We start from the raw sequence: 23,693 nt of genomic DNA, 5'->3' as shown, positions 1-23,693 counted from the left end.
AACAACGCGGACGCCACCTCCACGGCCGCCGTGGCGCCGTAAGTCGGCTTGTCGTCTTGGCCGGCGGGCACCGCGGGGGCCATGGTGCCTTCGAAGGGCGCCTCGCAGAAGACCATCGTGGCCACGAACCTGTCCATCCCGCTGGCCGCCATCTGATCCGCTCCTATTGCGCGTGGTTGAACTCGAGATCGATCGAAGGCAATGCTTCTGGTGTTGGTTGGACTTGGATGCAGGGTGCGCATGGGTGTTTATAGGCCAGCAAACACAGCCGTGGCGGTGAAGTTCCTGCCCGTCTCCGACTCGGATGTAATTCAGCGGGAAAAGGTAGCGTGAGGAAGGCGGAGCATCGCTAACGCAGTCCCCTTCGTGAGCCAGGCCCATCATGCGACGGCGCCAGCTTCTCTCGCGCAAGATGGACCTCTCCCAGCCAGATGGCACACGTCAGTTTTCATTAGTTTCTTATTTCCTTTTTTCGGCCCATTTATAATTTATAAGTTGAGAAAATTTGAGACTGACACAAACAAGTTTTGAATTCGTATAAATATGAAAAAAAATAAACACAAGTGCACAATGTACATTTGAGTGTAAACGTGAAACATCCTATTGATAAACGTTTCTAAAATATAAGGTGTACATTTTATCCTTGAAAACATGTTATGTTTTTTTAGTACATATAGTACTTATTTTTTAAATACAAGTTGAACATTTTTTTAATGGCAATACACTTATTCTAATATATGGTAAACATATTTTTAATGGCAATAAACACAAGTCTACTTTTCTTTGTTCGTCTCCCAGGTTTTGGCTGGTTCGTCGGGGATTGGCCTATAAAGCACTCTTCGTTTTGCAATTCGGACGTGGAGGTTAAAGACGAAACAGGCAAATAACCTCCTTCCTATAATCACTAGAGGGCTCGACTTCGACGATGGGCTTGATGTCCAACTCAGGAAAATGGGTTTGGAGTATGGAAAAGGACCGACGAGCACCTTATTAGGAAGCAAACAACTTCCACGCGCCGATGCAGTTAGGGGATTCCCAAAGATGACGGGCGAGCTTGATGAAGTCCCCTAGGGTCTCCTCCCTAGGTCATAATACCTGGAAGACGCCCTCCATTGCGTGCCTGGCAAGCTGGTGCAGCTCCCCTAGATGCTTGAGCTTGTGTCCAAGAAGGACGCGCTGCATCGTGTCCTCGAATTAAACCTAGAATACTCCCATACCCAAATCCTGGCTCCGCCCCTGCATGAGCATCTCGCATCACAAAAATATTCAGACTTTTTTATTTTTAAAACTATTTTTTACGATTTTACCGTTCAACTGCGGGTGCAATGCACCCGAGAGCCAAAACGCTGCTGCTGTAATACATCCATTAGTTTTGTTTATGCTTATGCAATTAATTTGGTTAAGCATACATGCATGATTTAATCCATTTTCGTTCTAGAAGGAAACTACTCCCTCCGTAAAATAGCATTTAGAACATTACCATAGTAATCTAAATGCTCTTATATTAGTTTACAGAGGAAGTAGAAGCCAACTAGTCAAACGGCAAGTACAACAAGCAATATTGAGGATTGAAATCATCACATGGAATGGAACTATTTGCGCCCCCGGACAATTCTCTTTACAATGCTAGCCACGGTTCAAGCTCAATATCTCTACTGTTAAAGCAGGATGTGCCGTCGTGATGGTTCAACCTCCGCGATGGTTCCACCTCTCGATACCTCCTCCCACCCCCGTTGGCCCACTGGTTTTTTTCCATCCCTCCAAAAAACAACGACAATTAAACCGGCTCGACTATCCTCCCACCCCTCGATCGTGTACCTCGATCCTGATCCCGTCGAGACGCACCCACGATGTCCACTGTCTTCTGCCCACGATCTTCCATCGAGGAGCAAGAAACCGAAATCGAGACGGAAGGGATTGGCGGCGGGATGCGCGGGCGCGGGCGCAGATCTCGCGGCCCGACGGCTCACCTTGTCCTGCGCGCAGGCTTTGGCGGCGGCGTCCTCCGTGGCGGCGGCCTTGGTGGCCTCGTCGTGCTCGCCGTCCTCAGGGAAGGCGAGCGGGGTGTCCGGGCTGGCGACGCCCTCGCTCCTGCGCTATCATCATCGGTCGTTGCGGCGGGCTTCTCGGCCGGTGGGGCCGCGGGGGCCCTCCACGGCCGGCGCTGCCCACGATCTTCCATCGAAGAGCAAGAAACCGAAATCGAGGCGGAAGGGATTGGCGGAGGGATGCGCGGGCGCGGGCGCAGATCTCGCGGCCCGGCGGCTCACCTTGTCCTGCGCACAGGCTTTGGCGGCGGCGTCCTCCGCGGCGGCGGCCTCGGTGGCCTCGTCGTGCTCGCCGTCCTCGTTGAGATCCCACGGTCCCCGGCCACCCCCGACGCGCCGGCACCGTCGGAGGACGAGCTGCTGCGAGTCCCCCAGCGCAGCCACCCGCTGGCCGCCGGCGACCTCTGCCTCCACCGCATCCGGGCCGGAGACACCTCCCTGGCCGCCATCGCGGCCCTCGGCGCCGTCCAGTGGTCGCTGGCCCGCGACGTCACGGCCGTCAAGCTCGACCCCCGCCACTACTCCTTTTCCTTCGCCGTCCCCGCCTCCCCCGACGACCCGGCCCCCGACCCGCTCCACTACGGCCTCACACTCTCCGTCCCCGACCCGCGCCTCGACGCCCTGCTCGGCGCCTACACCAGGTTCTCCGCCCACTCCGTCGCCGGCAGCGAGGGGCTGGCCGACGGGGTGCGCGGCGAGGTCGAGGCCGCCGCGTACTGGACTGCCATCGCGCGCAACGTCGAGGAGTACGGCAGCGCTGTCGCCAGGGCCATCGCGTCCGGCGCCGAGAACGTCGCCAAGGGGATCCTCTGGTATGGGGTCGTGACCGTGGACAGGCTCCGCTAGGGGAACGAGGTGCTCCGGAAGAGGATCTAGCCCGGCGATACTGAGGCCGAGGTCAGCCCGGAGATGCTCAGGCGGATCAAAAGGTAGTGCTTTCTTTCCTCAGTTATTCGTATCACATAAATGTGTTCCTATTTGCTCATGCAGACTTATTAATCAGTGGGATTGTGATGAGTAAATGCTTCAAGGTTTGGGCACATTACAGTCCATAGTTAGATTGTATTACTGGTTTAAATCGTGATGCAAAGTGCGATCATGTGTATCTTATTTCGGTTCAAAGGTAGTACTGTCTTTCTTAGATTTTTCATACCAAGTGTGTTTTTGATTTGCAGTCATGAAGAATTATCAGTATAATTTATGTTGTAGGAGGAAATTCTTCAGGCTTTGAGCATGTCATAGTTCATAGTTAGATTAGATTAGTAGTTTATAAATCGTGCTGCGATGTGCCATCATGGGTATCTCACTTCCATTCGATGTTTTTTCAGTTGTGCTAAATATCTTTATGATTAGTACGGATAATCTTCCCAAATTATACACGCAATCGTTCTGACACTGGAACTTTTTTGACTTGCTCTGCTATTTGGCATCACTGATGTCATGTTAAACTTGGTTGGTTATTTCTGTTCTGTATGGTGATTCGTGAATTATAGCTATGGCTTGATGCCGTGATCGCATATCATATCATATAGGAAGAATCGCAAGCACTCATGTCGAAATACTCGGTGATTGTAGACAGCTGCATTTTGATGAATTTTGCAACTGGACTTAGCAATCGAGGCGAGTTCTATATCTAATTACCTTACATTTATTGCATCAAGCAAAGAATAGTAGGAGAGAGCCCTACTGGAATATATCGCTTCCACTATTTTAGTTAACCCGGTTATCCTTATGCTGCTTGTTCAGGCAGTTGTCGAGAATGTGAAGTTGAAGCATGAGAGACATCATCATCATACTTTATCTTCTTGTATTTCAGGTGGCACCTAGGTTTGGAGAGATGAACATGGTGATTGATAGGGATTTCAGTGGGAGTAAGACATACGACTCTGTAAAGAAATTAAAGACCTTCCGGTTTCAATACATGGTCAAAAAACTTCACTCTGTGTAGTATATAAACAATCTAGCTACCAATATGTACTTAGATTATTTTAAACATATCCCTTTGCGGTTCAAATTATTTTTAGTGGGCAAGCATATATTGATCAAATTATGTTCAGTTTTTTTGTCATTTGATTTTATGTTCTCAGATATTTCTGCAACGGCATTTTATAAGGCCCAAGAAGTGATGGATTTTGCTTTCGAATATCTGAATATCCGTGATGCTTCAAGGCCCTTGATTGATCGGCATCGTATTAAGGTATGAAAGATGACAGTATATTGTTCTCTTTAACTATTCTATTATTTTTCTTCCTGCGAAACTAATTGTTGCATTATTTTTTATTTTTTGCATTATAGTTGAAGAAAGCCCTTAGAGGCATCCGGGTTGATGCCACTCATCGGAAGGATAAAACCATACGCTATAAGATCACTAGCATATCCTCCGCTCCGCTGAAGGAATTAATGTATATGCTCACTTTTATGCCATGTTTCCTTGATGCACTTTCTTTACATTTGTCATGTATTCTTATGACAATGTTAAATAACAAATTAGTTGTGTTTGTTTATCGTGTATGTAGTCGAGTGATTATTTGATTTTGCAGGTTTGATCAAGATGGTGTGCGCGTATCAGTTGTCCAGTACTTTAAGAAGCAATACAATTACTCTCCGAAATATATCAATTGGCCTTGCCTTCAAGCTGGTAGTGATAGCAGACCGATATATTTGCCTATGGAGGTGCTTATGACTGCTCTTATTTTGTAACTCGTTAAGTTTGTCTTTTGTTTTGGTAGTTAAATCATTATTGTGTACATATGAGTTCTTCAGGTTTGCAGCATAACCGCGGGACAAAGATATTCTCGGAAGTTGAATGAACGCCAAGTTTCAAGCATACTAAAGATGGCATGTGAAAGACCAGCTCAACGGGAGAGCAGTGTTCTAGAGGTGAACTTGAGCCCTTAATTCCCATTACTGTGTACTACATATTTGTAGCAGAGCATAAGTGTACAATTATTTGTTTTGTATTGATCTTATATCAACATTTTTGTATTCATTTGATTTGAGGATACCCATCTTTTTATCTTTCTCAGATTGTTAATAGGAATAATTATGGCAATGATGACTATTCAAAAGAATTTGGCATGAAAGTCACGAACCTACTTGCATTGGTCGATGCCCGTGTACTACCTGCCCCGAGGGTAACTGCTTCTAAACATCCCTATGCTCCTTATCTTGCTCGTCACCATTGCTGTTGATTACTTCTCTTTTTGTTCTTTTCTGTTATCTAATATAAGGAGTAATAGATATTCTGAACATCCAAAGGACAAAGGAGAATGCCATCCCTGATTAAACATTAGTTTTGTTTGAGATATAATGTTTCTATCTGAATGTTGTTCCATACAACTAATCATTATTTTAGTTTGGGAGATTAAACCCAAATTAATTTATGCGATGAATTAGAAATATCACGATGCACATTAATTGTGTGCTTAAATTCCATAAATAGAGACTGAAGTTGATGTAGGAGGCGGCGACTGTCACTTTAGAGCACGATGGCAGTACACGGTGCAGCACATGTGTAGTACCTTTGGTTCTTGGTGTGAATTATGGAGATGGTGCCCCAGCGACGCGTGTAGGACACGGGAGATGAGCATGGCATTCTCAAGTGGCAGCTCCGGGTCTTTGTCAGCACCATGATCAGCAAAGGTGGTCTTCTCATACTCATATGTCTGTATGATTCTGCACTTCATGCCATCAACACCAACTTTCTTTCATGCAATGGTCTGGGTTGGTTTATAATGTCCAAGGTTTATAATGTAATCCTTTTCCCTGGCCATGGTCGGGAGTTCATAATGTAATCCTTTTCTTATCCTTCCACACCATGCAGCTTGGACAGGCATTGAGCACGCGCCCTGATATATTACCCATCGCATATTGTCAAGAGTTCTCAAAGCTGCAGGTATCATCTCATCGTGCATTACATAGTTTCACTTGATCGACAACCAAGCGTTTAAGAATATAATCTTTTTGCACTGGAATGACAAGGTCAGGGATTAGAGATGGAGATAAGGTTCTGGAATCAAGGCATCAATATATGGCCACTGAAAAGTTTTGATCCTAAAATGACAATAGCCCAATGAGATTTTCTGTAATTAACAACACTAAATTCGGAATATGAAAGCTAAGAACTTGTTGTACGGTGTACTATATTTTATTCTTCTTTCTTTTATCTATTGATGATTTCATTTCATTGTGTTTGCTGACAACAATCTCATTAGGATCAAATATCACCATTTCCTACTCGTAATGCAATCAGGACCATCGAGTCTGAACTGGGCTCTCGAATGTCTGATCTATTTGCTGATATTAGTCCAGAGCCAATTGCAGCAACATCACTGGGGCAAGTATACAAAGGTTAGTTGTATCTGATTAGGATTTGGCTATTTTCGTATGGTCATCCTTCTTCTCATTTATTTTATTTTGCTTCCTTTAGCATACATTTCAGACATGTGTTCTCCAAATTGAAATGCATGCCTTTGATATTTCAAGTCATGCAGCTCATCTACACTCTGGAGAGCTTGTCGCAATCAAAGTTCAGAGGCCTGGAATGGCACCCTTGCTGACCCTCGATGCACTTCTATTCAATATGATTGGAGGACAGCTAAAACGATTTGCTAAGGCCCGCAAAGATTTATTGGTAGCTGTTAATGAAATTGTATTTTCTTCATTCTTATCTTCACTGATTATTATAATTTTGTCCAAGTTGTTTTTTTCAGATTACTTTCACACATATTAAATATAGTGTTTGTCTCGCTATGGATTCTGCCCACTTCAATGTGTCGTATAAAATTCAATGTTTTATATTGTTTCTCGCTTTGAATTCTGTCACTTCAATATGACGGATAAAATTCACATATGTTTTTTCTCAGAACACATTTATGGTGGATTGTCTTTGGATTATCTGTATAATTCTAGGAACTGGAAAACTGTAGAACTTTTAGGATTATATTATATTTTTTCTCCCTTAAGCATAATGTAATCCGATTAGTTTATGATAGAATAATCCGATTATATTATGATAGAATAATACACTTGTACAGTTAAAATGCTTTGTTTGGATACCGATTAGTAAAAATACACCGACAAAATGAAAATGAAAATGCTTTGCCGCCTGTTTGCAAGCAGGAAAATAATTCACACATAGAGATTCTTTCTGGCAATCCGCACTTAGTATGTCATTTTGGTTGATCAATATGATACTCGTAGCCCATCAAAAAATGAGAGATACAAAATAAATATTATTTTAAATCAATAAATATAGTATATTTGTAGAAGCACAAGAAATAATATCAATAAATATAGTATATTTGTAGAAGCACAAGATCCAAAATGACAATAAGAAGAGACATGAAGAAGTTGAGATATTACTTTGTCTTCTTGCAAGTAGCCTATGGTTGCGAAGAAAACGATAATTGTCGTGGGGAAAGAAGCGGGAGAAAATCAATTTATCCATGACGACCACCTACCATCATGTCAATAAATTTGTGAACTGGAACAATTATTCAATAGATATGTTTTTTTCCTCCCGTGGCAACGCACGGGTATTAAACTAGTAGGTGTAAAGTACCGACCATCTCAAATCAAGCTACCGACCGGATGAAGTACACCATGGGGGATATTCACCTGACTTTGTGCTTTAGAATCGTCTTTCACCAAAGACTCATGCATTCTCTGGTCTTTGGTCTTTAGAATCGTCTTTACACCTATATCGGACTTGAGATGAATATCCTCTAGGCCAGGGCGAGGGCTATCCTCTTATCACAAGTTGGTCCGCTGTCCAAAGACGTTTCCAAAGCACCAAGTCAGCTGGAGCCCCCACCAATCTTCTATTCCAGCTCTACAAAGCTGCTCCAGGAATTGCTTCTTACATAGCCTTCGAATGTCAGATGTTCGACTAGAATGTAGGCCGCGATGCTACCCTGTTTGCATGTATGGATCGGGAGGCGATGTAGCACAACATTGGGCGGATTTTTGTGCCACCGAGGCGTCCACGCGGAAGGACACTCCCTGATATGTTGCAATTCTCATTTGTTGGAAAATCTCGCAAGAAATGTACACTAAGGCCTTCAACTGCAAATCATCAGTGTGCCCTATGTGCCCGCACAAACATCCAGGAGGAAGGTCGAGCGTGGCTCAGTTTCCTTCTGTGATTTGAGCTCTTTCTACTTTAAATCTTGGCCAACAAGTTTTCTTCTCCTTAATCAATGAAAAGGCAAAGCTCCTGCTTCGTTTCAATTTTAAAAATTAAAGTTCCGGACTGACTTAAAAGTTTAGTAGGTCAATTAATAGAGTTTTATGCTCATGAATTTTCAGTTAGCTAGTGAGTACGTCAATCTATTGTGGATGGAAATCAACACATGGTACGAGGCCAATCTATTGTGGATGGAAATCAACACATGGTACGAGGCGATTTCAGGGGCGAGACACTTCTATTTGCATGCTCGATATAGGTGTAAAGTACACATTATGTCAAGTCGGGCAAATCAAATGAAGTAACCCCAAAGGATTGGGCGCCTCCTAATTGCACAATATTCGCATGGATTGCCCTTTGGAATCGTCTTTGTACGTCGGACCGACTTGTGACAAGAGGATAGTCTCACCAACAATCATGCTACCTTTGCAAAGACGCTCTCGAGATTGCTTCTTATATGCTCGTCGAATCTCAACATTTTAATAGAATATGCGCCACGATGCTAACCTATTTAAATGACATCCAAGCGTTCCTACAAAGGGCTAGTCTCCATTAGTTGTAATTCTCGTGTTGCAAATTCTGAAAAGAAAGGTATGCTAGGGTCTTCAATTAAAAATCACCCATGCCCTTGGTGTTGGTGGAAGAATCACGGAAGAAGATAGGGCTTGGGTCATTGGGAAGCAAAAAATTTTGCGCACATTATGCCCTACCATGCCTTTTTTTTGGAACAACCAGCACGCGTGGAAGGGGGGGGGGGGGATCCCTAGTTCCCCGCTCGGTGATGCGTGTTCTTTTCCCGCTCTATTACGGGTCTTGGCTTATCTCCTTCCCCTTAATTCCGTAGGAGCCTCTCCTGCTGCTCCTTCAGTTCAAAATAATAAGAATCAATGAAAATGCACCATTCATTTTTAAAAATGAAGCACCCTACAGAATATTGTATGTGGTCAACTAATTAACATACTTTCTCTATGCTCATCTGATTTTAGTTTGCTAACTGACTATCAACTAAAAAAGGAAAAATCTGCCACCTGGGAAGTATATATATGGACTCATCGCATGACATGATATATTTGCAGTGGACTAGATCTTTGTTCTGCTCTAAGTTCTGAATAAATGAATATACAAAAGCAAATCCCTAGGGCCTTGGAGCTGTTTAGATCGAAAGGAACAAATTATCAAACTCACTGTTATTGATGATGAATGAACAATTATATATGATGGGAACAGTCGCCTCCGAGGGATGGGATGGCTCAGAGAGGTGCCGTTCTAGGAACCACCGTGATGGTTGCTAGAAGTGTGCAACCGCACATCTTAGAAGGAGCGGGGATTATCCCGTAGTAACCATAAGGGTTATTTATTTTTAACACTCCCCCTAATGACCGCTTGATCGCATGAGAGTTCATCATCTTATTAGGTCTCCTCCAAAAAAACATGTGGTAAACATGTGAGGAGATATGTTGCTAAAACTCCTTCAAACCCAGTGAAAAAAAATAAGAGAACAATAAATATGTCGTATAATGGTTATTGTAATCAGAGATATAAGAGAACAATAAATAAGAGAACAAAAAATAAGAGATATGATGCAACATATAATGGTTATTGTCTCTTTTAACTCAATACGAGAAAACTCATAGAGTTAAGAGAACAATAAATATGTCGTATATACTTTGTTTAAAACCCCGACGGTGAAAACAGAAAGTATGACATATGATCCCCTGCTAAGTAAGTTGTGGCCATTGAGGGCAAGTGCCTCAAATTACTTAGCCATCAATTACTTATAGGGGCAAACTAGAGATAATTAATTTACAAAATTAATGGATATTTCAAGAAATTACCTTGAAACCATTAGTGTGAACTTCAAATTGCTAACTATGACACCTTGAATGTAATCTTCAAAATGGAGTAGATCTTCCACCACTAGGGGTATAATTTGATGAAATCAGTAAATCTCATATTCTAGTACCTTATGTCATAAATTAATAAAGTGTACGGGAGAACACACTGTTGAGAAATCATAATGTCAAGACGACAAAATGTAGGCTTTATCAGTAGTCATCCATATCTTCATCTACATAGGCACTAGATCGATATGACTACATTGTGATCCCAAGCATCAGTTTGAAGAGATCACCTTGAATGCATCTATATTAGCAAGAAATTGAAAACCTCAATTGCAAATAGACGTATTAATCTCGACATGTGTTTAACATGAAAATAGACAGATCATCGACAATATTCCGGAATACATCGTCCGCAACGGAGAAGCAATACTGTAGAGGTACTGAATTTATCTTTACCGGAGATAAAAAAACTCAATTACAAATATTAGATGTAATTAATCTCAACACGTGATAAACATGGAAATGTATTACATCAACTTAAGATCTGAAATACATTCGGTACTTAACATAACACTACAAATTTAATATGTCTTAAACATCTGAATACTAATAAATAGTACTAATGTTAATAAAACTGAGAAAAGAATAAGAGAGAGAAAAAAAATCAGCCATAGGGGGGCAGCCCGAAGCCACTCCAACCGCTTGGGCCTGGGAATGCCCTGCCTTCGGCCGGGATAAGAACATGCGAGCGAGGGGTGGGGGCGGTTACGAATAAGGCTGCAGCCGCCCCGCAACACCCACAAGCCCACTCCCTCCCCCATGCAGCCGAGGGGAGGGGAAACCGCCGATGCATCCCTGCTCATTTCCGAAAGTCACTTGTGTGTCGCCGACGAGCCCTCCTCATCCGAAGATGATACCACGATGATGAGGGCCTGGAGCAGTGAAGTGGTGGCGAAACCAAGGCTCTTTGGAGCCCATGAGCCGAGACGTCGGCCGGGGGATGGGCCTCGGGCGTGTCGCGGCGCGGAAGGGCGTAGCGCACGGCCAAGCGCGGCGCGCAGCGCGGAGCGGGCGAGCGAGGGCGAGGCCTCGGCGCGGGCATGCGCGGGTCGTGGCCTCGACGCGAGCAGGCGCAGCGCGAGGGCATGGCCTCGCGCGGGTGGGAACGGGCGGCGCGCCGTGGCCAGTAGCCAAGGGTCGCAGATGCATGTGGAAGCGCAGGGGGGCACTAGATCCGTGCTCGCGTCCGCCACCTGATTTGAGGGGCCGAAGGTCAACGATTCATCAACACCCAAGGGCGTGCCCCCATTCGTCGTTCTTCTCTTCTTCTATTGTGCTTGCCCTCGTTAGAGGCGTGCTGATAACGTGTTTAGATCGAAAGGAAAAAAAGATGAAACTTACTGTTATTGATGATGAATGCACACTTATATACAATGAAAACAGTCGTCTTCGAGGAATGCGATGGCTCAGAGAGATGCCGTTTCTGAAACCACCGCGACGGTTGCTGAAAGTATGCAACCGCACATCTTAGAAGGAGCGGAGATTATTCCGTAATAAGCGTAAGGGTTATTTATTTTTAACAGGAGCCGCCACGCACGACCGGCTCCATGCATCAAAGTTTTTTTTAAGAGTTTTTTCATTCATATCACGAATCAGTATAAAAAAATTGACCCTTACAAGCACACTGAACCGCAAACACAAAGGATCATGAACACCTAAAGTACTTAAGACAACCATAACAAGAAGATCTTCGAAGCCCTGTGTCATCATCCCTTAATCTTGAGAGAAGACCCCTGCAACATAAGGATCTGCAACCAGTCGCAAGAAGGTCATCTTCTTCGACCACGGTACAATTGCCGCCACACTGCTTCCTCCTTTCTTGACACCAACACTGAGTGGGCATGGACATCAATCCAACACACCTGCAACAGCCGTCGCCATCTTTGGCTTTGAGTACCGCAAAAAGTGTTCCTTCCGGAAGGAAGAGAACTCGAGTCATCCGACCGGTCCAGCACCGCGGCCGGGCCATCCGCCCGGACAAAGCAGGATCTCCCACCAGCAACAGCGCAGAGGAAGGAAAAGAACAACATCAACAAATCATTTCAACAAGGAAGAAGAAGGGTCTTCGTCTCCCTGCATCCATTGCCCATGTGAGGACCCAAACGGGCAGTGCCAATGGACCTCCAGCCACCATAGCCCGCGACCTCGACGAGATCCGGGGATCCCCAACCCCGCTGGCTCCTAGACGAAGGCAAAAGCCTCGCCTGACCATGAACGGAGCCCGGAGAAACTTATTCCGACGCGACACCACCACAACGGCCTCGGCAGCGTCTCCGTCAACCCTAACCCTACCATACACCCACCTAGCGAACAGACTCGACGTTCCCCCTCCCTCCCGCCGCCGGAGCGGCCGACGGAGAGAGAGGGAACCGGTGGCGTCACCGGCAGCGCGCAAGCGAACCTCGTCGCTTCCCTTATCGCCTAGTGCGATCCTACTTTTCCGGAACGGTAACTATGCCATTCCATGCATCAAAGTTAATTAGAAACCAAGCAAGGCATCCATCCATAACACCATACTACTACTATATATCCATAGCTGACTTGGTGTTAGGTCGTATGAAGTCCAAATCAGCTCTACATACCACCCCACTTACATCACACGATCAATTCATGGCCTACACGTAAAGGAACAAAATAAAAGGGAAACCACATACGCACAGACATTCTTGCTCTCCATCATCGCCCAAAAAGTTGTTTGCAGAGTATTTTTTTTCCCCATCTTCTTTCCTCTTTCCAAAGGACCAGCTAGCAAGAAATGAAGAAAGCAGAAGGAATTAAGGGACAGTAACGGCGCTTGACAAGCGTACGTACGTCGTCGTCGATCGCTGGTCGCCGCCGACGGCAGTGCTACCGGAGCTTGAGACGTACGCATCACAAGTTCGCAACACGTACGGATGGATGGATGGCGAGGCCGTATCCATCCCCATACTCCAAACTCCACCAAGAAATACCCCCGAAATGGAGGCCACGACGGTAGTTGGCTCCGTACGTGGAGTGACGGAATTCGATAGCCGTCCGGCGTTGGAAAAGGCATGGAGGGTTTGACATGGAGATGGAAGCAGGGACGATTCTAGGGGGGGGGGGGGGAGGGGGGGGCTAGATCCCCCTAACAAATTGATTTTTCTATTATAACAATGGTTGTTGTACTTTTACTTCATATGAACTTTGCCTTCTTCATTAACAAACTTGTCAAGCCCGCCGGCCGGTCCATCCACTCAGGGCATGTACATTAATTCAGAATGATGCAATACATTAGTTTGACTGTCCGTAGCACCACAAAATCTGAAAGTTTGTTCACGATCGGGTGCTAATCAAAACGGAGTAAGAGATTTTTTCAGGCCATTACAGACAGGCAAAAATGGACGTCGCTAATTAGCGATTTCTGCGGCAATAGCTCGTCGGCATTTCTGCATGCAGACGGCCGTCTTCTCTCTCCTTTATCTCTCTCTTCCACATAATCAAATATGCTACGTGGACTTGTTTATAGACAGCTGAGTCAACCCCGTTGTACATGCCCTCACTTGCAGTGGCCAACGACAACTCCCGATTGATTCGGTCATCATGCATGGCCCCAATCCGCACACGCACTCACACCATGCACGTAGCTAGCACATGCTTGAGCATCTGAAATATTTTTCTCCCCACCGAATCAGTACACTACAACACTACAACACTAAAAAAGGGCCAGCCCCATCTTCGCGAGGGAAGTTGGCGTCTGTAACCGTCCATCACCCAGCGACGTCCATCGACGAGATCTTGTCGTTGCTACGTCCATCCACGACCAGTCTTTCAAAAACGGCGGATCAAACAAAAATGAAGCAGAGAAGCGACTGCTGTGTCCATCAGAGATCTTTCACCAAACTCTCAGAGTCCGAAGCGTCGGTATTAATCAACACTTTTAAGGAGAAACGCGACAATGACGACGATGTTGTTAAGGGTTATCCTCAGAACGCGACGAGGAGAAGGAAAGGATAGCCCCCGACGTCCTTCAGGAAGGTCAGACGGCACCCTTAGACGCCACCGCGTCAATGTCAACTAGGTGACACCGTTCTCAACCTTCTCCTCGGGTGCTTTGGAGCCCGCCACCATATCGGCCACCACCCTACGCCAACACAATCTTCAAGCTTTCCACGCCGTCTCACCACCGCACCATGAAGTGGGACCTGCAGCAGCAGCATCATCGGCACGCAGGAGGGTGCAACCTCCACCATCAACGGCGGTAACCGACCGTACACTGCAGCAGGAGCATAGCAGGCCCGACCGGACGCTGAGATGCCCGTGAAGCTCCCGTCGCCGCGCTGCAGAAGGCATATGCCATCGACATCGCGGCCCTTGATCCGAGCCGCTCCTCCACCTCACCACGTAGGAGGCATCATGACCGCACCCGAAGGGCCCAGATCTAAACCGCCAGCCACCCCGTGCCACCAGTCCGCCCCGCCGCCATGGAAAGCGCCACCACCAAGACGGCCCCAGCTCCCGTCACCAGGTCGCTGGGCCGCAGCCAACCGAGCCGCACCGCCGCTGCCCCCTGCCGTGGGAAAGAGGGCCACGCGCGCGAAAAGGACGTCCTGCCGCCGCCAGCACCACCCGAGGCAGAGGCGGGGGCGCCAGCCGACGTTGGCGAGGAAAGAGGGAGGAGGGGGGGTGGAGGAAGGGGGCTGCGCGGCGTCCCGGCCACCTCCCAGGGAGACGGCGCTAGGGCGTGGGAGGGGAAGCTCGTCTTGGTGTTTTTTTCCATCGACAATCAGTTAGTTAGCATTCCCATGATTACCCCGAAGAGAAGCTTGCCAGGGAGGTAAATAAGGCCTTGTTTGGTACTAGTGTATTTTAGGGAATTAGTGGGGATTATCCCGGTCAAACCCTTAAATCCCCACATATCCCATAACACCATTTGGTTCTACTGTATGTGACATGTTTCATCCCCACATTTTTCCACAAATCCCCAAATTCTAATGCATTTTTCTCAATATCCAATACACTACCCCTACCTAGTGGATTGGGGATAATCGGGGATTTTAAGGGATTGGGTGAAGGTTGAGTTTCACTCAATCCTGTAGGGATTATTCCCACCAATCTCCTTAAAAATCCTAGTATCAAACAAGGCCTAAATGTAGCATATATCCCGTCTTAGGCCTTGTTTGGTACTAGTGTTTTTGAAGTGTTGTTGCTGCTGGCGTCTAGAAGGTCGAAGTAGGCGTGTGCCCATATGGACATCCCGACACGCATCACGGCCTCGACGGCGACGGAGGGGACAAAGCGAAATCCCGCGTATGCCGCCAAAGGTGACAAATATTCGCTCTCCTCCTCAAACGGTCCGTTGGAAGGCAGGGCGTGCTCCGTGATCGATCGAGATAAAGCGACCGAGCAGCTAGCAGTGTGGAATCTGCAGAAAGCTGTATCTTCCAGTAGGCCACCGAGCAACAACAGTACTTGCAGCCGACTACAGTACGTCGAGCCGATCGTCCACCCACCCGTCCCATCCCATCCGCGTCGAAAATTCGTGTCGTTCCGCGTCGCCCCGATCGATAGACGAGCAGAAATATGCACCCGTCCGGCCGGTGCACTTTTCTGGTAAAAGACGACGGAAGTCTCGATCCCCTCGCTCAAATCAATCCATCATTGCCGGTAGAACTCATCATCACCTGCATACGCAACGCCCATCATGTAATGCAGTAGTTCGTTCATGGGGCCGGTCGATCGAACGTGTTGCAGGTCGACACGCTCGTGTTGGGGTCGGATTAATTACTTCAGATTACATCCAGCTGCAGGTCGTCCGTCGAATCAATATATCCATCCGTCTGTCTGCCGTCGTTGACCACTACTCCCTTCAAGGATTAATTTTAGCTCATCTTCCGTCTGGTGACTCGGCGACTCCTGCAGCAGCAACAGTAGTGATGCATGCACGGAGATACGGACACGGACGCCGGTGGGTAGTAGGCCATTTTTCATCAAAGGAAAAGAAAGGAAAGACCTAGGGGTGCAGCAGCTAGCAGGGCCGTCTCGAGGCCAGCGGCGGCACACATCAAGGCCGGAGTGGCCCTTAACGGCTCGACACACTGCTCGGCGAATGCACCACTACTGTTGGCTCGTGCACAAACAAACATACACAGCTTTAGAGCATGATTAATACACTAATAGAAAAAAAAGGGTTTGATTCAATTGATGAAATCTCAATAGTCCCAGTTCATTCACCAACCGGACCCATGTGAGCATAGGCCCCGGTTCTTGAGGTCAGGACGTCGGCCGGGCATCATGGGTCATTTGTGCCGGTTCGTTTGTCACCTTCGGTCTCGGTTTCATACACGAACCGAGACCAATGTGCCTCGCTCTTGGCCACAACCAGTAGTCCCAGTTTGTGGCTGAAACCAAGACCTCAAGTTGTCCTTTAGTCTCGGTTACAGCCACAAACCGGGACCAACGGTTGGCCTATATATAACCCCGTGAGCAGAGCAGTGCACTGCTCTGTTTTTTCGGCCAGCCGTGAAAAAACTTTGTGATGCTCTAGCTCACCTCCTATGCACATGTGGTGTTCGATGAAATGTCCGAACCACACTTAAGCTTTCTCCTTTAGAAACTTCATTCTCATCAAGATTTGTGTAGTTTTTAATACACTCTATTATATAACGCACGCAGATAAACCGTCAATGGATGTACGGTGACCGACACACCTCCAAGTATTTTAATGGCCTGCATAATTTTCTTGAAGCGGCTAGCAAACAAGCAGAATAGTTTTATGGATTGTTCATATACTGTCTGTGGGAATACCAAGGAATTCTCCGACTATAAAATCCTTCACTTCCACCTGCTTTAGAAGGGTTTTATGCCACACTATAACGTTTGGACCAAGCACGAAGAAAGAGGGGTTATGATGGAAGACAACGTAGAAAAAGAGGGTGATGACAACTATCCGTCCCCTGAATACGGTGATGCTGCAATGGGGGTTCCTACTTGGTTGTGCATGAAGTAAAAATTTATTATGACGACAGTACTTATACAAGGTGCTGGACAATCCGGTAATAACATTGATGTGTACAAGGTTGAAGTACGAGTGTACCACGGACACTCGACACGTACAACGGCGACGGCGATGGGCGACGGAGGAGACAGCTAGCGAAAAAGAGGAAATATTCCGTCTCCTCCTCCTCCGGGGGTACGTGGGTGGGAACGTGTACGTGCGAACATACCCGGTCGCGACGACGATCGGTCGACAAAGCGCCCGTTTGGTCGCTAGCAGTGCCTGGACAAAGCGCCGGGTCGAGACGCTGTCGATCTACATGCATTGCGTTTGGATTGGGTTCCAGCTATAGCCAGGGCGGGCTAGCTAGCTAGGTAGGAATGGATGCAGATGAACATATGGTACGTCCGGCCAACAGCGTAGGCGCGTCCTACCGTCGGTAAACCAGCAGGAAATTTCCGCTTCTCGGTGGAGCGATCTTTGCCACCAAACAGGCAGCAGCTTTACCGCGAAGACGCCTCCCATATTTCCCACATGAATTAGACCTGCACTGCACCTACAAATCGATCGATCATCACAGCAGCAGCACTTACTGTAGTACTGTTGCAAAGCGTTTTTGTATAGTGTCTGCTATAACGACGTATTGTGTCCTGTCTTAATTTAGACGTGGCTGTATAGAAGTTCAGATCGAACAGTATATATAGGTGCCTTGTCCATGTTCAAGCCTTTGCTCTGACCTTAGAGCATCGCCAGCAGCGCACCTAGAACGCCCTTTCAAACGCTTTTTTAATTATCGACGCTAAAAAATTGTCAAGTTGCGCCTTTAGGATGTTGTTTTGCGTCGGGTTTTGGTCAAAACTAGCCCCGACGGTTCCAGACCGACCCAGCCCACCGGGAAACGTTTGGGAGCGTCTGACGCTATTTTTACATTCACAAACTCTACCGGTCAACATGTCTCCTTTCTCTCTCCTCCCTTTTTCTGTTAGGTCCTTCATGTGCATGCAAAAAGGAATTTTTCCTCTCACTCTATCTCTCTCATCAGCGGCCGGCTGGACTAGGGGCGCGTCTAAAAACCTGAGCCCTCCCCCCCTCCCCAAGCAGTTATTTTGCCGGTTGGCCCCAGGCGGCGCTATTTTTCTTCCTGGGGCGCCTAACGAGTTAAGATGCTCTTACGTGCCACAATCATGGGGAGAAGACCGGCATATAAAGAGTACAAGGTCGTTCCTAAGTTGTTGTTTTTTCCGGTAGATAAACAGTACAAGACAAGGAGATGGTTCGGATCCAGGTCATAAAAAGAGACGAAAATCGATTGCTTTATCCATTTTTCCTACCGCTATATATCCGTAGTTACATAACCACAATACATGTATGCGTACGACCACATCTTCTTTCCAACCGGGCAACCCCTTTCCAATAATCACTTAACGGAAAGATTACAGAATCCAGACTATATTTGAAGTTACGAATAACAGAGACGAAATATCACACTGGAAACAAGAGAAGAGAAAGAAGGGATCAAGCTGGGACACTATCAGAAATCCGCTAGATGCTCAACGAAACATCGGCAAAAACTTGATAGCACCACAACAATTGGCCAAAAGGAAGCAAGATAGAGGCTAGCTACTTTTTTTTTGAAAAAGAAGATCGCCCCCGGCCTCTGCATCAATGATGATGCATTCAACTATTTTATTGAATCAAAGGATCTAATTTTTATTATGTGGTTTCTGAATGGTGAAAGCACTGACCTTTGATCATCAATAAGGTGGATCAATTTTTCATTATGTGGAGGGAGCTATATGCCAAGCTTGCATATAGTAAATGATCACTTTTCGGCAGTGTTAACATAAGATCTTTTGGGAAGTAACTCCCTCCCATTTGTGCCTAGGGGTGATTTGATTTGGTGTTGAAAACTGCATGATTCCTTGTCGTGAAAGGGCCATGCATGTTTTGCTAAAATAAACTAAGTTGGTGGAGCGGGCACTCTATTGTCACTACCGTTTGCCGGCTTGGTCATACATGTCAGATACATGCATGGATAATTTGTTACCATGGTATGGGCTCTCCTTGAGTGAAGTCTGATTTAAACCATGAGAGTGTAAGCCGCGACGTAAATGGACCTCGAGCTTTAAATCCCTGAAGTTTGTACCCTAAGCACCTCAATCCCGGTCTGATTTAAACCTTGATGGTATTTCAGGAGGGGATTTGCTGATGTGGCAGATGGGTTTGCTGGTTAGTGGGCCGATGCCATCAGTTTTGTCTCTCCCCACCCGAAGTAGTACTCGAGACACTCTCATTTCAGATCGAAGCCGATAGAGAGGGGATCCAAATTAGGGTTCATCGGGCGGCGATTGCAGGAGCGCGGGCGACGATGTCGTCGTTCTCGAGGGCTTCTTCTTCCTCCCACGGGGCAGGCCATCGAAGAAGAGGTGGGAGCATGGCGGCAAAGAGGTCGCCGGTGCCGTATCGTGAGGATCCATTGGCTTACTCGCCGCCAAAGTACTGCAGCAACTGCGGGAGTAAGGCGCCGCGGTGGATTTCCTGGAGTTTAGCTAACCCAGGAAGGAGATACTACTCTTGTGTGGTATGATTGATTTTTTTTCCTTTTTTGTCTGAACTTTTTTCTGCATTTTCTGAACATTTTTGCTCGATTTCAACAGAGAACACCAGCCTGTGGATTCATTGACTGGATGACCCAACAACAAGCCCATTTTTGCCTGAATTGCTAGGAGATATTCGGGACAAAATTTGGGATTTGGAGAGTGTTGGTGCTAATGCTGCTGGAGGAGAGGTTGTTGCATTGAGAGATGAGCTGGAGATGAAGAATGTGCAGATAATGAATGTGAAGATAAAGAATGTGAAGATGAAGAATGAGCTGGAGCTTAGGGCTAGATGTGATAGCAATGAGATGGTGCTGATATATAAGTATGTCATGTATGCTGTTGTAATATTCCTGTCAGGTTTATTTGCAGGGCTACTGTTGGCCTAATAGTTGGACAATTGAGAATGTAATGTATGCTGTTGCAATGAAATGAACTACTGAAAATTGAGAATGAAATGTTGACATCATAAATATGGTTTCTGCAACAACATCACATAAGCATCAATGTTGTCATAGTTTGACAGCATACAAAATAAGCACTAGTTTCATAGTTTAAGTGCTGAGACTCATTTCACACATCCAAAGTAAGCACTAGTTGCTGAGACTCATTTCACACATCATAAATAATACATGAAGAACTTGGTAGTTCCCACTTGCTGTGAATTAAGCCATGAAGCCCCCCTGATTTCTTCCTCTCTTCTTGCTAGCTGTGGTACTGCCTTGTGGTACACCACTTCCAGTTGGAGCTGATGCTCTAGGAGGAGCAAATGCTCTTGTTGGAGCTGATGCTGTTGGAGTAGCTGATGCTCTTGTAGTAGTTGATGTTGTTGGAGGAATTTGAGAGCTTGATGCACCTGCTTTTGCCCTGTTTTGTATAGCTTCTGTCTCTCCTTGCCGCAAGAAGTTATAATCACAGTGGTCAAAAATAGAGCAACTGGTTATATAAAGAGTGATTGAAAATTGAACAATTTCTCATAGTTTATATACCTCTTTTGCCCTTAGTTTCTTCCCTCTCTTAGAAAGATCTGCTTTAGCTTTCTTGTTTCTATCTGGATTTTGTTTACAAGAACCTTTGTTGTGTCCCTTCTGCCCACAAGATCCACACGTGATTTGAATTCCATGCTTGCTCATTTTCTTTCCCTTTGGTGCTTCTCCCTTTTCTCTCCTCCTATCATTGTTTTTCTTTCTTGCTCCTGGCATGGCCACATATCCAGGTGCAATGGGCCTTGGCTTTTAAAGAAACTGGCCAGTTTTCTTCACCTTCAACAGGTTGCAAACAATGCTCATATATCTTATTGAAAGTCTCAATGGAGTAGCACTTGTCAATATAATCCTCAATTTTTCTTCCACTCTTGTAGATAGCACAAATAACATGACAACAAGGAAGGAAAGCCAGCTGAAAATATCCACATGAGCATATCCTTGTCTCAAGGTTTACTGTGTATCTTCTCTTTCTTCCTTTTATATGCTTCACCTCAAAGCCATCCTTGCCATTCCATAGCACCTCACAATACTGTGTCATCTTAATGCTGGTCTTCAACTTCTTGAAAATGTTAGGGCAAATAGTACCATTCCACTTAGCACCTTTGCTTCTCTGCTCCTGAATTCTTCCAAATATTTTCTTCCTTATCTTCTCTTGCTACGAAATGATGGGGAAAAACCTTGCATCTATGATGGCATTGTTGAAAGACTCACAGAGATTGTTGTCAACTGATTCACAAGCTGACCCAGGTGGAAAAAATGCCCTAGCCCAATGTTTTGGCTTAGTCCTCATTATGTCCTTTGCACCATCAGGAGTCTCTTGAGCTAGCTTGGACTTATTGTAGTTGAAATCTTCCCCGTTTGCTGACTTGGCTATTGCCCAAAACCTCTTTTGCAATTCATGATCCCTGTGCTTCTTTCTCCACTTGGCATATATGTGCCTAGCGCACATCCTATGTTGTGCCCTAGGCAAATAATCCCTCATGGCATTTATTAAGCCCTACAAAAAGCAAGCACACATGTTAGCATATATACAAGTGCTGATCAGAATAAAATATAAGGAACATGTGTGATTGAATAGAATAAATTACTTTTTGCTGGCCAGAAATGAACACCCATCCATCTCCTTCATCATTGATATCCAAGTCTTTGATCAGAAGTCCAATGAACCACTTCCAGGTTTCATTTGTTTCCTTCTCCACAACTGCCCAAGCCACCGGATACATCTGATTATTAGGATCCCTAGCAATTGCAGCAAGCAGTTCACCTTGACATGCTCCCTTGCAGAAGCATCCATCTAGGCCAATCACCTTCCCGCACCCTGCTTTAAAACCTTCCTTTAATGCCTTGAAGCAAACATAGAACTGCTGAAATATATTGTTCTCCATATCTGAGGGATCCAAGCATACAACTACTGTACTCCCTGGGTTGCTCCTCAGTAGCTCCTACTGGTAGTAAAACACTTTAGTGTACTCACTTTTCATTCCACACAACAACTTGTCAAGCACAATTTTTTTGCTGCTTTTCACTTTGAAGTAGAGACATCAGCAAACATATCCTTAAGAACAGTGGCTTTTATGCTGTCTATCTTCTACATTGGATTGGCAAGTATAAAATGCTCATATCTCTGTGCTATCACTTTTGCTGTTACAAGCCTGTTTTCTCTGTTTTGTGCACATTCATGTTCATCCTCATATGTGATTATTTGGAACCTTAAACTCCTTGTGGTCTTTGCACCATAAATAAGCCAGGGACAACCAGGCCATCCACATTTAGCTCTCACCCCTGCTGGTTGCTTTGCTCCATGATCTGCTCCATGCTCTGCTCCGCTGATCTATGTAGGATTCAGTACCTGAGAACCTTGAGCAGCTAATTGTGTCATACTGATTCTCTTAATTGGGCTGCTGATTACTTCAGTTATCACACATGTCTCATTTGGAACTAGCACTTGTTCAAAATCAGTCTCTTCTGCAGTCTCATCTGCAGTCATCACAACAGGAACATCATCATGTGCAGTCATAACAAAAGGAACATCACCATCTTCACTTCCACTCTCAATCAGACCATGAATTTCATTTTCAAAATCACTGCCACTTTCTTCTCCCCCCTCTTCATCTTGCTAACCATTGTATTCAACATATATGCCAGCTACACCACCATCTGTGGTATGATCTGACATCCTCATGCAACCAGCATCATCAAACAAAAAAACAATCCATTAACCAATTCTCTGCTAGGCATCAGAAAATAAAACTTCATGCTTTCTTTAACTACAACATGATCTGCAAGAAAGCCTTTGACTTCAGGAAAAGAGAGTTTGTCCCTCTCAATGACTGACATTGCCTCATCTCCACCAACATAATCCAGATTCGGCCCAATTCTCACAAACTGCCCCCCTATATGAAATCTGACATTCAACAATTCGGTTGGGTCCATGTTTCCTAAACGAAAACCTACATTGCAAAAACCATGCATTCTTAGTGTTTTGGTGTGATCATAACACTACAAACACCAGTAATCAACCGATTTGAGCCCCCCAAAAACTGAACTTTCCCCTGTTAAAACCCTAACCCTAACCAATCAAAGAACACACAAAAAAGCTACCGGACAGACGACAAGAATAGTGCGCACCTTTTTCTTTGCGGCGGATCACGACGCCGTCCTAAGCCGCGATCACGCCATGGTCGTCCTCTCCGCCATGGACAGGTGAGGGAGTTGATGCGTTGTGGGGGAAGAAGGGGGAGGAAGGGGGCGAATGGAGAGAGCGCAAATCGAGCTGGTCCGGCTCAACCAAATGGAGAGCCTGCGTGGGACCCACGAGCAGGAGCCAGGATGGAAGAAATCCCACCAAATCGACCTTTCCTCGTTTGAATATGCCAGCAAGGTTTAAATCAGACCGGGATTGTGGTGCTTAGGGTACAGACTTCAGGGATTTAGAGCTCAGGGTCCATTTGCATCGCGGCTTACACTCTCAGGGTTTAAATCAGACTTCATTCGCTCTCCTTTTATCTTTTCTGTTATG

At 45.9% G+C, this 23,693-nt stretch overlaps 2 long non-coding RNA genes and 1 pseudogene across 3 annotated transcripts; all 3 read left to right on the top strand.

Annotated features, from left to right (window-relative positions):
• The first annotated feature begins 1,850 nt into the window (after nt 1-1,850).
• Nucleotides 1,851-2,981, top strand: LOC123408059 (annotated as a pseudogene).
• Nucleotides 2,982-4,655: 1,674 nt separating this feature from the next.
• LOC123413196 lies at nt 4,656-5,125 on the top strand. The gene is made up of 3 exons (XR_006613690.1): nt 4,656-4,721; nt 4,812-4,928; nt 5,075-5,125. It is a non-coding gene; the product is annotated as an uncharacterized LOC123413196 (long non-coding RNA).
• Nucleotides 5,126-6,289: 1,164 nt separating this feature from the next.
• LOC123411752 lies at nt 6,290-6,800 on the top strand. 2 transcript variants are annotated; one of them, XR_006613319.1, is made up of 2 exons: nt 6,290-6,398; nt 6,542-6,800. It is a non-coding gene; the product is annotated as an uncharacterized LOC123411752 (long non-coding RNA). The 2 variants fall into 2 exon arrangements; XR_006613318.1 differs by having other exon boundaries at nt 6,534-6,800.
• Nucleotides 6,801-23,693: the final 16,893 nt, after the last annotated feature.

This window comes from Hordeum vulgare, chromosome 7H (assembly GCF_904849725.1).
Source record: "Hordeum vulgare subsp. vulgare chromosome 7H, MorexV3_pseudomolecules_assembly, whole genome shotgun sequence".
NCBI classification, from domain to species: Eukaryota; Viridiplantae; Streptophyta; class Magnoliopsida; order Poales; family Poaceae; genus Hordeum; species Hordeum vulgare.
The sequence above is the reverse complement of the archived record's forward strand: the minus strand, read 5'-3'. Positions and strand labels throughout refer to the sequence as shown.